This window comes from Mauremys reevesii, unplaced genomic scaffold (assembly GCF_016161935.1).
Source record: "Mauremys reevesii isolate NIE-2019 unplaced genomic scaffold, ASM1616193v1 Contig20, whole genome shotgun sequence".
In the NCBI taxonomy this organism is placed as follows: domain Eukaryota; kingdom Metazoa; phylum Chordata; order Testudines; family Geoemydidae; genus Mauremys; species Mauremys reevesii.
Genome location: NW_024100827.1, coordinates 328,983 through 344,038, shown reverse-complemented (window position 1 = coordinate 344,038; position 15,056 = coordinate 328,983). Strand labels below are relative to the sequence as shown.

Below are 15,056 nucleotides of genomic sequence, written 5' to 3'. Positions count from 1 at the left end.
TCAGAGCACAAAAACAGCTGCAATATCATTGTGCAATGAAGCCAAAATGGAGGATTTTGGGGCGGGGGGAGGGAGGGAGAAACACAACTTCATGCAAGTAGAAGTAAACAAATTTACTTTTTCCTACTAAACTGGTAATGATTTTGTGATTGGATACATAAACCCCACACCGACCAGGAAAGGGTTAACAAGCTGCTGTGGGCTCAATCAGCCCCACCTGCAGTAGGTGTCAGGCTTGGAGGGAGGAGTAAAAAGGGAGAGCACAACTCAGCTGGAATCTACCTAGGAGGGAGAGCAGATCTCTAACTCCCACTCAGTGAGAGAAGTCTGGCTGGGGTGAAGTGCTGTCAAGAGATTACTGTCTGTCAAAGCCTCCCCAAGGGAAGGTAGGTCTGACCTTGGACAAGTGGGTGATTTGCTACCAGTGCTTTGCTGGTTGTTGTTGTTGCTGGGTGAAACTGCTGCATGTGGTGTCCTGCCTTAAGGAGGTGACAGCCAAAGAAAGATCTCTTTGTTTTGTACACCCAAGCAGTGGCTTGCTGGGAGCCCAGGAGCAATTCTGTCACAGGCTTATATTAAAACTAAGTCGTATGTGCTAAATTGATAGCTGTTTATAAAATAATCATGTTTCTACTGACATGACTGCTACAACTTGGATGAGATTTTAAATTAAGGCAATAGGGTGAAATCCTAGTTCTCTTGAAGTCACTGGCATAACTTCTCCTGACTTCCTTTTCCTCCTGAAATCTTGACACCCCCCCCCCCCCGCATTGAAGAATTGGATGCACATGGCTAAGAAACGAAAACTGAAAACAACTCTCACCTGCTGATTTTTTGCTAAACTAATTATTATTTAGCAGTGCCTAAGGTTCCAGGCAGTGCCCTATTGTTCTAGGCACTGTACGCTCGCATAACAAAAAGACTGTGCCCTTTCTTTCTTGTCCTTGGCTGTTGGGAAAACATATTTAAGAATAGCAGTGCCTAAGGTTCCAGGCAGTGCCCTATTGTTCTAGGCACTGTACGCTCGCATAACAAAAAGACTGTGCCCTTTCTTTCTTGTCCTTGGCTGTTGGGAAAACATATTTAAGAAAAGCTGTCTTAAGGTTCATTTCATTTTCTGCCAGTTGTTAAGGTGATAGTGCCCAATCCTGAGAAGGGCGGGGGGGGGGGAGAGGAAAAATCCATGGTACGCCCACATCTTGAATGCTGCGTACAGATGTGGTGGTCTCATCTCAAAAAAGATATACTAGCATTAGAAAAGGTTCAGAGAAGGGCAACTAAAATGATTAGGGGTTTGGAATGGGTCCCATATGAAGGGAGATTAAAGAGACTAGGATTTTTCAGCTTGGAAGAGAGGAGACAAAGGGAGGATATGATAGAGGTATATAAAAACACGAGTGGTATGGAGAAAGTGAATAAGGAAAAGTTATTTACTTGTTCCCATAATGTAAGAACTAGGGGCCACCAAATGAAATTAATGGGCAACACGTTTAAAACAAAAGTTTTTATATCTGTTACTAAAACTTTGCTCTCCATTACAGAAGAGAGGCGCTCGTAAAAGTCAGTGGAAATTTTGTATTTGCATCTTAGTGTAGAAACTGGTCCTAAATGTTTCTACGCTTTTGGACCAAAAGAAAGCTCTACCTTACTTACTTACATTAATAAGGGTGTTACCTAAATCCAGAAATCCATGAGATGTGGGAGTTTGAAAGGTCGGTGCTCGGGAAATGTGGTTTTAAAATACTTTAAAAAGACATTTGTTTTCTCTCTAACCATATTCATTTGATTTGAGTCTTTAGGCTGACACTGATAAGATTAATTTCATTAGTTGCACTGAAATGTTTAATCTGAAGTAATAGTTTAATCAGCTATTTCATGCATGGTGCTGGTAGAAACATTAAGAGTAAAGGAAAAATAAGTTATCACTTCCATCTTTAGAACAGTGTAGCAGACAACATGGAAGGTTTTGCACTGAAATAATTTCAAGCTCATAAGAACCAGTCTCAGCCAGCCTCACCCTACCACACCTGCAGCAAATGCTCTCTGTGCTGGAGGAATTAAAAGGCAGGGAATTAGTTCATTTGGGTGGCAGAGCTGGAGGTGAGCAGATCCACAGCTCCAGCAGAGCAGAGGGAAGTGTAAGACTCTGGGTTTGGCTACACTTGCAGCTGTACAGCGTTGGGAGTTAAAGCTGTCTTCGTACAGCTGTGTAGGGAAAGCGCTGCAGTATGACCACATTTGCAGCGATGTTGGGAGTGGTGCACTATGGGCAGCTATCCCAGCATTCAAGTGGCTGCAACATCCTTTTCAAAAGAGGGGGGTGGGGTGGAGTGGAGTGTGACAGGGAGAGAGTGGATTTTTGGAACTGACACTGTGTCAGCTCCCTGGCTTGCAAGTCCTGACCCTTTCCCCCACCCCTCTCTCATTCACTAAATGCAAATAGCCCTCTTTGTTTTTTTCCTCACAGACCAGATAAGCAGCTGCTCCAAAACGGACCCCCCCACCCCCGCTGCTTCTCTCCTCTATAAGAAATTAATCTTATCAGTGTCAGTCTTTAGGCTGACACTGATAAGGCTGACACTAGCTGTGGACATTCATCCCCCTGCCTGCCTCTGCTCGAGCAAACAGTAGCTGTGTTTGTTTTTTAGATAAGTAGCTCCGGGCGCCCCGAGTTCACAACAAAACAAAGAGTGTTATCTTTACTTAAAAGCATTATGGGGAGCTTCCGGAGGTCAGTTACAGCGTAGTAAGATTAATCACTGTTTACACTGGCACCCCAGCGGTGCAAGAGCAGCGCTGTTCTCTTTATTACTCTCATCGAGGTGGAGTACAACCAGCACTGTAGCCAGGGAGATACAGCGCTGTATGTGCCTTGCCAGTGTGGATGGGGAGTGAGTTGCAGCGCCACCACCAGTGCTGTAACTCTCAAGTGTAGCCAAGCCCTTTGACACAGCTGCCTCAAGGAGCCTGCCCTGAGGGAAGGAGGACCCACCCCAGAAACAGAGGGAAGTATCCTGTGGACCTTGGACTTTAGTAACTCCCCTTATTTATTGTGGTTTAAGTTTCCTTCACCGGGGAAAGCCTTGGACTAAGCTGACCCCAGGTGGGTGGACAAGAGGATGAGGCCCAGGGAGGACATAGCCCAAAGGGCCCTGGTTTGGAGCCTGGTGGGGTAGAAGGGCCCAGGCTTCCCTTCCCACAACCCCCTTGGCAGGCAGGAGTTGCAGCCATAACCACTAGGCCACACTCCCCAAAAAGGACCATTACAGCAGCATATAGACTTTTCCACATGTAGTAGGCCAAAGCTGTGAAATGAACTCGCACAGAGACTATGGATCCTCACATCTCACCACCAGCTGCTCAAAGAGCAAGATGTACTACTTCAAGCTTGCCTTGTCTATTAACATGCATAGTACTTTAAAAAAAAAAGTATACACTGCTATCCCCCCTGCAACACCCCCTCAAAAAAAAATAAAAAAAACCCTACCTACCAAAACAAACTACTAATCACATAATTCTCCCTCTGGAGATGGAATGAACTACCTTAATACATTCATGGAAGGCATGCACATCCTACAGTGATGGGAAAGATATAAAACCTTTATAGAATAGAACAGAATTTTTTATTTCCTTTACAATTGATAATGTGGTATAGTAAATTACTAGACTTGTAACAAATATAGGTGCAGATTCTTAAACCCCTATAAACATTGCCCTTACTCATCAAAGGATCCCATTTGATGTTCATGGGACAGTCTATGGAGTAAAAAGCTACCCAATGTGAATAAGGGTATTGGAATACTTCATTACAACCTTTGTTGGAAAACAATTCTCAAGTCCTAATCTGAAAAAAATAAAAAAACACTTAGATATTTTATCAGAAGTGATAATCTAGCCTGTAGCAAGGAGCAGTCTATTACCATGGGGCAGCCTTGGACAGAAATTGCGGTGGGTGACTTGTAATCTTCCCCTTGCTCTTGGAAGGGAGTAAACGTGGTGACAGATAGAATTCTGTCATGGAACACTTGTGGGCATAAACTATTCTATTGGAGGCATTGGATGAATGGAGTTGAGGCTTACCCTGCTCCCTTCCAGTCAACTGCACAAGGAAGGGCACATTGGCTCTGCGGTGGCTGCTTTCCCTAAGTGCAGACAACAGTTCTCCCCCCCTTTGAGAATACTCAACAAACCTTTTGGCTGAGTTTTCTCACACTTTAAGGCCAAAAAGCAATTAAACTCTAAGGAGCTGGGGTTATTAATGAGGGGGTATTTAGTTCCACATCCATCCTTCCCATGGACCCAGCAAGATTTGGTATGTGGGAGCCCACACCCACCCTAACCGGTCCAAAATGCTTGGAAGGAGCACTATAAATGTTCACACTTCCACCCAGAAAGTGTCCAAGTATGTCTCCATGACCACAGATCAGATGGCACTTCTGTAAGGGCAGTGGGCCAAGTCTGGTGCTCAAGATCACTCCAAATGGCCATCAGCTGGTCATTCAGGAAATCCTGAATTTCTATACATACCAGATCCCACTGCAATGCCTTCCCAGCCTCAGTGATATTCAATACCATCTCTGTCAGCAACTTCTGGGTCATAGAACTAAGGGCGGAAATGACATGTAACTTACCAACTCCAGCCTGTACTTGGGTTAGCGGAGCTTCAAAAATAAGGCTAGTGGCCCTTTCTAGTTGGCCCAATTTCTTATCATGTTTTTAGCTTTTAAGAATATTTCAAATGGCTGCTGCACTATTGGCCCCAGCCCACAGGGATCTGGTCAATTCCCTCTTTTTCCAGAGAAAATAACCCAGGCTCTTCGTTGTGCTAATCTAATGGCAGCCCCTTGTGAGCAATCTGGGTATGTAGAAGTGATCTAAAAACTGGATAAGGGCAATGTCATTTAAAATCCAATTAGGGAGGGCAATACATGCTGAAGGATTTATCCAAAACACAGGGCGCAGCCTGTAGAATAAACCCCAAAATCCAATTAATACCACATTCCCAAGCATGGGTCCCACCGATTTCTTCCTGCCAGTGTATAATTCTTTGTTTCTTCACCAGGGTCAGTTCTTAATGTCCTTTTTAGTCAGGAATTCCTGGACTTTGGCAATGTCAGTGGAGTGAGTGTTTCTTCTCCTTTCCCGAAACAGTCGTGGTTCAGCACCCTACAGGGGAGAGGTCACCAGCACATCACCCTGTAATGGTTTTGCTTCTTTTAGAAAATTCAAAGGCACAGTAGGTCTGTCCGTGGACAAGGGAGAGGTTAACCAGCACGTCACCTTGTCCTGTTTCCCTGCTGTCCAGAAGGCACAGTGGAGCTAGAAGAAGGAATAGGCTAATCATCAGTAGGAGAATTCTCCTGAGGTGGAGGGGTCTTTTTGCAGTGAGAATCATGGGTCCAAGCATTCAGTCTTTGGCACTTCACAGCGGTGTTGATACTCAGCGGGACTCAATAAGGGCCTTTCCAGCATGGAGCCAAAGCAGTCTTTCGTTGGTGGACCTTTACATTGATTCAGTCTCCTGGTTCCAAGGAGTGGCAGGGCTGCTAGGGTCTTTGGGTAGCACTTCTTTACCTGTAAAAAAAAAAACAAAAAAAAAAACCTAACACACTTTATTAGTGCCTGTCAGTGATGTGTAGACTTTACAGCTGCTTGGGCACATTCAAGCCCCCCTTTTCTGGGTTATCAGCCAAGTTTTAACTGTGAGCAGTGTCCTTGAACAAAGTCAGTGTCTCATTTTTGGACTGAGCTTGCTAGTTAAAGTTTTTCTCAGTTAACTCATTCTTTTTCCTTTTCCCCTTTTTGGCTTCTGTTAACCTACAAAGGAAACTTTTACTTTTTACTTATACACCTTTTGTTAACAATGAACACATACACATTGCCGGTATACAGTACATTAGTCTTATTATTTAATATATGCACATATACCCTTTCACTAAAATAACCTTATTACAGAACTTTGGAACAACAAGCCAGGACAAGCACACCCACTTTGAGTTCATTCAATACAACCTCTAATCCAATAGCTTCCCACCATCCCCAGCCCTCTGGCTAGAAATCTGAGGTAGCCAGAAGGATCCCATGTACAATATGGGAAGTGGGTTAACTTTTCATGTCCTTGCTTCCAAAGACTGTTGGTATGCAAATTTTAATAACAATTTTCAATTAAAAAAACTTGGCCAATAAAATTTTTTTCTTACTTAAGAGACTGTATTAGACTTTAATATATCACATTTTTCTGATATATCCAAACACTTTGTATTCTAAGTGGAACAAAACAAATATTTGCATTACAATCCAACCCTTCCGCTTGATTTCAAACCAGACCATCCCATGTAAATCATGGTATGTTGAATGCTGTTCAGCTGGCATCAGTCTTCTCTAATTATCTGAAAGACAAAGACGGAGGTCTACCCCTTCTGGGCAGTCAATCATTGCTTAAAATATACAAATACCCTTGTTGATTTCAGGCAAAACAGGGGAATTACCCCATATTTTCTTATGTGTTTCATAGGCAGCCCAGGTTTCAGTGGCTTCTACCTTAGCAGTTAGATAATTTGCATTAATACAGATGCTTTCTGGCTTGCTTTTTACTTTTAACTCCTGCTTTTAAACACTAAAAGAAAACATCACCACTTACAGTGCCCTTAGAGCCTAATACAATTTTAATTACATAGCACTGTATACATTTTTCAGCTAATTTAACAAAATTGTTCATAGCCAAATGATTACAATTTAATAATTTCTTTGCCTGAATCTATTTACAAACATTTTAAAGACACCAAGAACTTTTCTCTTTAGCATTTTTACAAAGTTCAACTGCTGTTCCCTCCAGCAACTACAGAGTTAACTCTTCACGCTCCCTTAATTCACTTGCTCTTCCCTTAAATCACTTGCTTATCTCCCTTAAATCACCATTCCAAATATCCTCCTGAGTATTTGAAATCCCCATGCTTATACTTACTTACTCCTTCCTTCCACTGCACCCTCAAAAGTTTCCAATCTGTTTTCCAATTTCTCTGTCTGTTGCCTGCCCGCCTGGGCCCGATCCTGCTTTTCTTGCTGAACCGTCCCTTCCATGGGCACCAACTTGTTCCACTATCAGTTTAGCTAGGAGGGTGGGCTTCTCAGCTAGCCCCCACCCTTCTGGTCTTTTCCCTAAAACAGTTTACTCACAAGACTACCCGAGTCCTCCCTTGTGAGGCTTGCCTCCTGGGCAAAACGCATGGCCCACTAGCGTTTAACTGTTTAATTTCCTCTTGTAGCAAACACACTGCTGTTACGGCGTATGCTGAGCACAAATGGTTAAATTTTAACAAGTCCCTGAAGGACTGGTACTTGCTTAGCCAGGGCTTCCTTTTTTTAACTGGAAGTCCTGTCTCAAGGCCTGCAACTTGCCCTGGCGCAGGTTTGAGTTGCTGCCTGGTTCATGATCTATGCTCTTAATTGCTTAATTCTAGTTATCAAGTACACATTTTTCCTTCTCATCAACTACTGTAATGCCCAGTCCTGCTACGACTGGGGGTAGATCCACCTGCCACCCTTCCCGGTCAACCAGGGTGGAGAGAGGAATACTAAACCCTTCTCCAATTCTCAGAGTTACTGCAGCTGAGAGTGGGCACACCTTTAATTATGCAATCCTCAACATATAACACCAACAGTACCGAACAAAACAAACATAAAATAACAAGGATAAAACAAATAGATGGTATAAATTCTGCAGGGCTCCCCCATTCTCAATTGCTCACCAAACTGTGACAAATCTCTGTTATCAATTTATCCCTCATGTCAGGTGATCAAACTGACACTGCAGGACGGTGGGGGAGGATAGAGAAAACACACCATATAACCAAATTTTAAAGCTTCATTAAAAATAATAAAACAACAATGGAGAGTGTTGGGAACGCTCCCACATCACTCAGGAAAAATATGAATGCGCCAAGCCTTAAGCCACTTTAATACTCACACATGTCCAGACTGGCCACGTCTGTATATAACATTCAGAGAAGGGGTATAGGTGGACGGGAGATTATCCTGTATACAGCTTGTTCAGAATTTCCAACATGCTTCCGCTCTTGGGAGAGCTGTTTTTTTACACCCTGGAATCTCCTGTGGTGTCTCTTTCAGAGATTCCAGTCCAGGTCAGCTGCCTGTGGCTTCTCCAGTGTCACCAAGCCACACCGGTTCCGGGGTTGCAAAGGCTGTTGGATCTCCCTGGACAGTTAGGCTTTGCAAATGTAATCTCAGTTCTATAACTTGTACTGCCTTTGGTTTGCCTCTGTCTCTATTTTCCACAGCCAGCTGGGGCCGAAAGCAGTTTTTCTTTATACTTAGCATAGTCTGCATTGATTCTTGACCTTAAACGTAGAGCAACTTTCTCTTTATCTCTGGGCCAAGCTGAATTCTAAATTAACCCGTTCCTAGACAAATTGCTCACACCGAGTCAGAGGCTTTTCTTTGGTAATTAAAAGCTCCTCTGAGATGTATGATCTTATCTAGATTGAAGGTACCTTTTAATGGGCATTATTTAGGTAGATTTTTCACACGTATAAAAATTCCAATTCTCTAAATACCTGCAGGTTTTAAGACCATAATGTATGTACATGTAATACCCTTAGGGGGTGAGGTGGAATATTTAGACTGTCCCTTACCCATTTTCCACTCACACACACAGGGAGGGTGCCCTGTCTGCGCTAGCGGCTCATAAACTAAGGATCTCTCCCTACAGAGTACTCACACAGGAGAGACTAACGAGGAAGACCACGACTCTCCTACACCTCCCTTCAGCAAAGAGCGTCGGCTAGTCTCTGGGAGACGGCGCCGCTTACTCTGATTGCGTCCAGTGAGATGATCAGACTGTCAGTAGCCCACACGGAAAGGAACGGGGAGGGAAGATGGGTTCACATGCTCCTAGACCCAGATAGCTTCCTCGCCAGACAATGCCAGGCCGAGTCAGCCCACCGTGGGTCGGATCTCCTAAAGATCCACTAGTTACCGGGCTTGCGTTAGAGTAGTCCTGGTCACGAGCTTTCGCTTCACAGGGTACTCTGGGCGTCTTCCGGTAACAGTCACTCACGCTGGTATAAAAAAATAAAAGTACCCCTACCAGGAATAAAAGCAGGCCCTGGGGCTGTTCTAAGTTTCAGTAATTGTTCAGCACGGCCCACGGACTAGTGGAGTTAGTGGAATTATTCATTAGCCACTGCTTGCTTTATTCCTCATGACCACAAAACATTCATCCACCTACGATACCTTCCCTTACATGAATCACCTAAAGGGTCCAACCCACACTTCGGGGGCGTTATCCCTCGAACCCAGGAGGTAAATGCACTTACCGCCCGGAGTGGCCGCGTCCGGCAGTTGGACTTCCCCCTCTTCTGGTACCGTCTTGCCTCCGTGTCGTTTGGAGCTCTCTATAGAGGGGGCGCAGCCGTCCCGGTCGATTGCGGCGAACCGGAGCTCGAGCAAACCAACAGCCCGAGGTGGCCACTCTCCAGAGTCATCCTCAACCACCGGTCAGCGCCCCCTACAGGGAAAGAAGTCCCGGCAGAGTCGCCAGTTGTTAGCCAAAAGGGCTCGTTTCCCCCCGGAGCTTACCTAATTACACCAAGGAGGCACAGAGGACAGGAAGACGGGTACCACTCCCTTTATTGATCGGTCAGCTGAGCGGGTGCTCCTCTCGGCTAGTGCCAGAGAAAGAGACACACCTTACAGGCCGAACAGGCCCCTTTTTATAACCAGTAACAAACAACTTAGCTTACATCCTTCTATGTCACTTTGCTGACCTACAGAACCTGCAAATGCAGCTGTAGGAGATAATAAGATACACAGGATACACACATCATTTTAAGGGGGATACAAGACACATCTGTTATGGATACATTTATCATTTTGAGGGGAAAACAAGGTACATCTGTTGACCCTTTGTACTATATATTTTGGAACCATATATGGGAAAACAACTGCATACACTTGGGGAGCCAAACAAGCAGCTGATAAGCAAAAGCTGACATGGGCAAATACGTGTCCTTATTTTATCAAGTTCCTTAAGCTTTCCAACAGTAGTACAGATTTATCCTCCTCTGCCCCTCTACCAGTTCTGACACACTACTACAAAATTATTCGCATACACTAAAACAATTAAGTCTCTATTAACTTAAATGAAGCTGGTACAGAATTTCTACATTTGAGTGCAACAGAACCCAGAGACCTTGCTGCCATCAAGTACACCTTGTGTTCTCAATCCATTTTATTAGTCTATTGTACAACTAGGACCATGGATTTACATGGCACAAGACTGTGAGATGCAAAACTATTCTCCACATTGTCTACCCCACCCTGTCTTATTTGTGCCTATCTCTATTTTGTAGTTAACACAGAAACCTCATTTTGGAATTTTTCAAAAGCTTGCACTAGTGCAGGTGGCCTCTTGCTTTTCCAGTGGGGGCTTGGCATATGTTTGGATGCTGATGGGGTTTTCAGAACAGCTTGTCACCTAAACCCTTATTGAATGGCTGGCCACTCAGTGGCTGTACTGCTCAAGGGTAGGTCATCTCAGGGGCATGACTGTGCCAGCAAACACAAATTCACAAACTCAGGTGTCTGTACTTTAACACACTATGGGGCCACTTGGCCTAGAGACCATCCCTGCATGCATCATTTGTGTGGCCTATCCAGCTATTGTAGTCCTAGAGAGTTTTAACAACAATGAAATAGTCAATAGCACTTTTTCCAGCTTGTAACTGAAGCTTGGGGCATAACTGCTTTGGCTGTGCATGGGAAAAATTTGTATATGAAACAGTCACCCTGCTGTTCCTAGCAATTGCATTCAGGTCAAGAACATTGATATCATTACAGGTGAAAATATTTTTTCATGCTGCAGGTCTGTGTATAAGATTTGATTACTTGAGACAGGTTGTTTCTTTCTCATGCATTTCTAAAAGGGTTCTTTATCCTTGTATTGCTGCCAGTTAGCACTGACAGCCAGAGCACCTCAAAGCCCTTAGTCCAGTCCCAAATTTAAATTACAAAAAAAAATACATATACTGACCACAAAATTGGGTTTGTAACATTTGGAAGAGGTTGTGGAGAACAACAACTTGTGCCCCACAAGACTCATGAGAGGTCTCCGGCAGTGGGGCATAAGTTCAGGCAGTCTCCAGGTCCCCCTACCCAGTGCTGGGAGCCAAACTGGCCCCAAGAAGTCCCAGGATTGGAAGGGCACAATCCATCTCCCCTCCATCCCTTTGGCAGACGGTGCATCAGAATCAGGATGAATTCCATGCCAAGAGTTGGTTCCTATATACACCAAAACTGCCCCAGCAGAGACACTGCTGTAACTTTGAAAATGAACCATGTGCAGATCTGGAAGTAGTTTACTTCCCTTCCTCCTCCACTTTCATCTGGAATGCTATTTTTGCCTACCTATAAAGTTCTTTAGAACATAAGAACAGCCATACCGGTCAGACCAAAGGTCCATCTAGCTAGGGTCGGTGCAAGGATGTTTCGCACCCTAGGTGAAACTTCCACCTTGCGCCCCCCTCATGCCCCCACCCTGAGGCACCCCTCCCGTGGCAGCTACCCCCCTCTGCCCTGAGGCGCCCCCCTTGCAGCAGCTCCCCACCTCCGCCCTGAGGCGCCCCTCCTGCCCCAACTCACCCCTGTTCCTCACACGAGCAGGAGCACCCCGAGCACGAGGTTGCTGCTTCACTTCTCCCGCCTCCCAGGCTTGTGGTGCCTAAGCTGATTGGCACGGCAAGCCTGGGAGGTGGGAGAAGTGAAGCAGCCACGGCGTGCTCGGGGAGGAAGCGGGGCAGGGGTGAGCTGGAGTGGGGAGTTCCCCCTGTGTGCCGCCTCCCCCCCTTACTTGCTGCAGGCGGCCCTCCCCACACTCCCCTGCCCAAGCTCCCTCCGCCTAAATGCCGGCAGCAACCGGGGTGGCCGAAGAAAATGGCGCCCTCCCCAAATCCCAGCACTCTAGGCTACTGCCTAGGTAGCCTAAATGGTTTCACTGGCCCTGCATCTAGCCCAGTATCCTGTCTTTCGACATTGGCCAATGCCAGGTACCCCAGAAGGAATGAACAGAACAGGTCCACTAGGACCACTGGCAAATTGCAACTGATGTCATTGTTTGTACGTTTGCTCCAAAATGTTTCATTTCGGGTGTCTGCTACCAATTCTGTATGATTGAACTCTTCATTATCAGACATGTGGCAGTGGAGATGGAAGCTGATTTAGTTTCATTATTATTATTTTACGTATTGCAGTAGCACCTAAGAACCCCAGTACTGGAACAGAGTCCCATTGTGCTAGGAATTGTACAAATATGTAAGAAAGATACTCAACTAAGTGTGGAAGAATTTTTCTTTTTCTTTTGACAATTATAAATTGTATATTTTTAAGCTTTTTATTTGTATTGATTTACATTTTCACAGTTGTAGGCAATTATGGGAGAGGCAGACAATAAAAATTGCTCACAGTAGACATTGAGATTCAAAAGCTAAAGGTTTATAACCATTAAAACACAAATTATCAATCACTGTCAAAATATATAAAATATTTTAAAACCAACTCTCAGGTCCCAAGCAGTATTTTTCTTTCTTTGCCTATCTGTACATTTGGATTATTATCGATGGAAGTAATTGTATGTGTAGAGTAAAATCAATATTTACTGATTAAAAACTTGCCCCTAACTGATGCTTTAGTAATAGGCCTGTGGCATAAGGCACCTAACCTTTATTTTTTCATCTCCAGATCACTTTATCAAGAAAAGTTAATGGACATCTAGAACTGCTTCTTGTTATGCTGTGCCTGTAATCAATGATTAACATCTCTTAAGAGAAGCCTTAGTAATATTTACATGTATAAAGAAAGGGAAGTCCAAGCAATTTAGTTGGTGTAGAAAAGAGTGTTAGTACACCCCTCCCCCCATATAAACTTGGAAAATATAGATGGTGTTTAAAAAATTTGCTTGGCACCATATTGCTATTGAAAGATTGTCCATAGAAAAGCATTCTACCTTCCTTACCACAAATGATCATAAGATCAAAATTGCTGTATAAGGGCTAAATATTAAATAACTTCAATTTTTATCAAGAAAAATGGATGAAACATTCATTCAGGTGTAACTGAGAGCACAATTTGGGTTCAAGTGGTCCTACGGCTATTAGTAATAGTGCAAGATCTGAAAAAGAGCTCTGTGTAAGATCAAAATCTTGTCTCTTACCAATACAACTTGGTCCCATAAAATATATTACTTCACCCACCTTGTCTCTCCAACATCCTGGGACCAACACAGCTACACCAACACTGAATATTCAGCAACACTTACTGGCTGTTATCCACTTCTTTGGGACCTAATCTTTGGTGTTTATTTGGATAAAAATTAGGTTAATATCTTTATCGCTTTTACCCCATTATCTTGTCTAGGTAGAAACTGTCAGCTGAACGTTGCTTAGCTTAGAAGATGTGGCAACCTCAGAGCTCATCATGATATGCCTTGCGTTTAATACTGGGCGTTACAAGTTTGGAGGGAAAACTTGCACTTCAAGGTAGGCAAGATGAAATATTGCAGATAAAATATTCGGGTCAAAGTGACATATCAGCTTTACAACCAAGGAAAGGCCTGCTTGCACTCTATACTACAAAATATAATGAGGGCAAAGACTTAACAAGATAATTTTTCTTTTGTTTTATTTAATGTATTTACAATTAAAAAGTTGTTTTTTCATAAACATGCATGTAACTCTAACACTCATGGATGTTTCTCTCTCAAATATTGAGAATAAAGTCTCGTTTATTTTTTGAAAGCCTTTCAAACAAGGATCTCAAAATACTTTACAGACAATAATTAGCCTTGTAACCCAGCTGTATAGGTGTTATATACACGTCTTCAATATTGTGAATCCCACCCTTTGTGATTAACTAAGGGAAGAGCACAAAGGCCCAGCACTGCAACATACAACTTTTAGGTGCCTAGAAAATCACAGGAGCACCACTGTGATCCATTAGGCTGAGTCAGGTGCCTACCCTCTCAGAAAAATGAATGTCAAGAGATTCACATATTAGACTGCAAAAGCAAGCATGCTAGGCAGGAAGCTGCCAAAGGCAGTAGCCCTAAGCTAGTTAATGAAAGGGGACTGGCCTAAGCCACACCCCTCTCTTACATAGGTGCTTAATAATCGCCCAGTGGGAAGCAGCTGCTCAGGGTATGGTCTACACAGCAACAAGACATGTAGAGGTGGCTCATGCCAGCCGACTCAGGCTTGGGGGCTGTATCATTGCTATGTAAACTACAGCGATGATACAGCCCCCAAGCCTGAGTCGGCTGGCATGAGCCAGCTGCAGGTTTCTTTGCAGTGTAGACATACCCCTGGAGTCAACTGGCTTAGAGGCTTCTTGTAAGAATTAGGTACCTGCCTGGCTCCCCACAAAATAGCTGGTGATGCTGACCACAAAACCCTTCTTGTATATGGAGCACTTACCTGGGATGTGGGAGATCCAAGTTCAATTTCCACACACGCACACACCTCCTTTTCTAGAAGGGCAGAAAGGATTTCAACAGGTGCCTCCCACATGCCAGGTGAGTGCTCTAAACCATGTTCTCTAAACTACTAGCTCCCTTTCGTTAAATCATTCAGCAGAGTGCTCCAGCTACAGAGCTATGTGATGTTCTGATGTGGGGCTCCCTCAGTCTTTCCTAATGAAGCTGTTCCACTGTGGATCAATAATGAAAGTGATAGAAGCAAGGACCTGGGGTCCCCACCTCCCACGTGGGTGCCCTAACCACTGGATGAGTCATTCCCACTCTTTCTGGCCCAATAATTGTTCCACTAAGAATAAATACTTAACTAGCCATTGGGCCAGAGCATGTGAGAATGACTCTATGAAATAGGAATTAGGTGCCTAAAATACTTTTTGAAGATTTGGGTCCAGGTGACTTACTAGAGAGTCAAGGGCATAGCTAGGAATAGAGACAAGGGCTATGTCAGCCACCAGTCTTTTATCTGAGTCAGCCAACTGGAGCTCTGATTGTGGGGCTAAACATGCCAGTGTAG

At 44.1% G+C, this 15,056-nt stretch overlaps 1 protein-coding gene across 6 annotated transcripts in view; it reads left to right on the top strand.

Annotated features, from left to right (window-relative positions):
* The first annotated feature begins 289 nt into the window (after nucleotides 1-289).
* The window catches only part of LOC120393484 (protein FAM83B-like), a 94,578-nt gene continuing 79,811 nt past the window's right edge, over nucleotides 290-15,056 (top strand). For 5 of the 6 annotated variants that reach the window (XM_039518073.1, XM_039518069.1, XM_039518072.1 and 2 more), the window contains exons 1-2: nucleotides 290-386; nucleotides 13,429-13,550. The gene's annotated coding sequence lies outside the window, so the exon portion shown is untranslated. The remainder of the gene's footprint in view (nucleotides 387-13,428; nucleotides 13,551-15,056) is intronic. The other variant, XM_039518074.1, reaches the window with a different exon arrangement.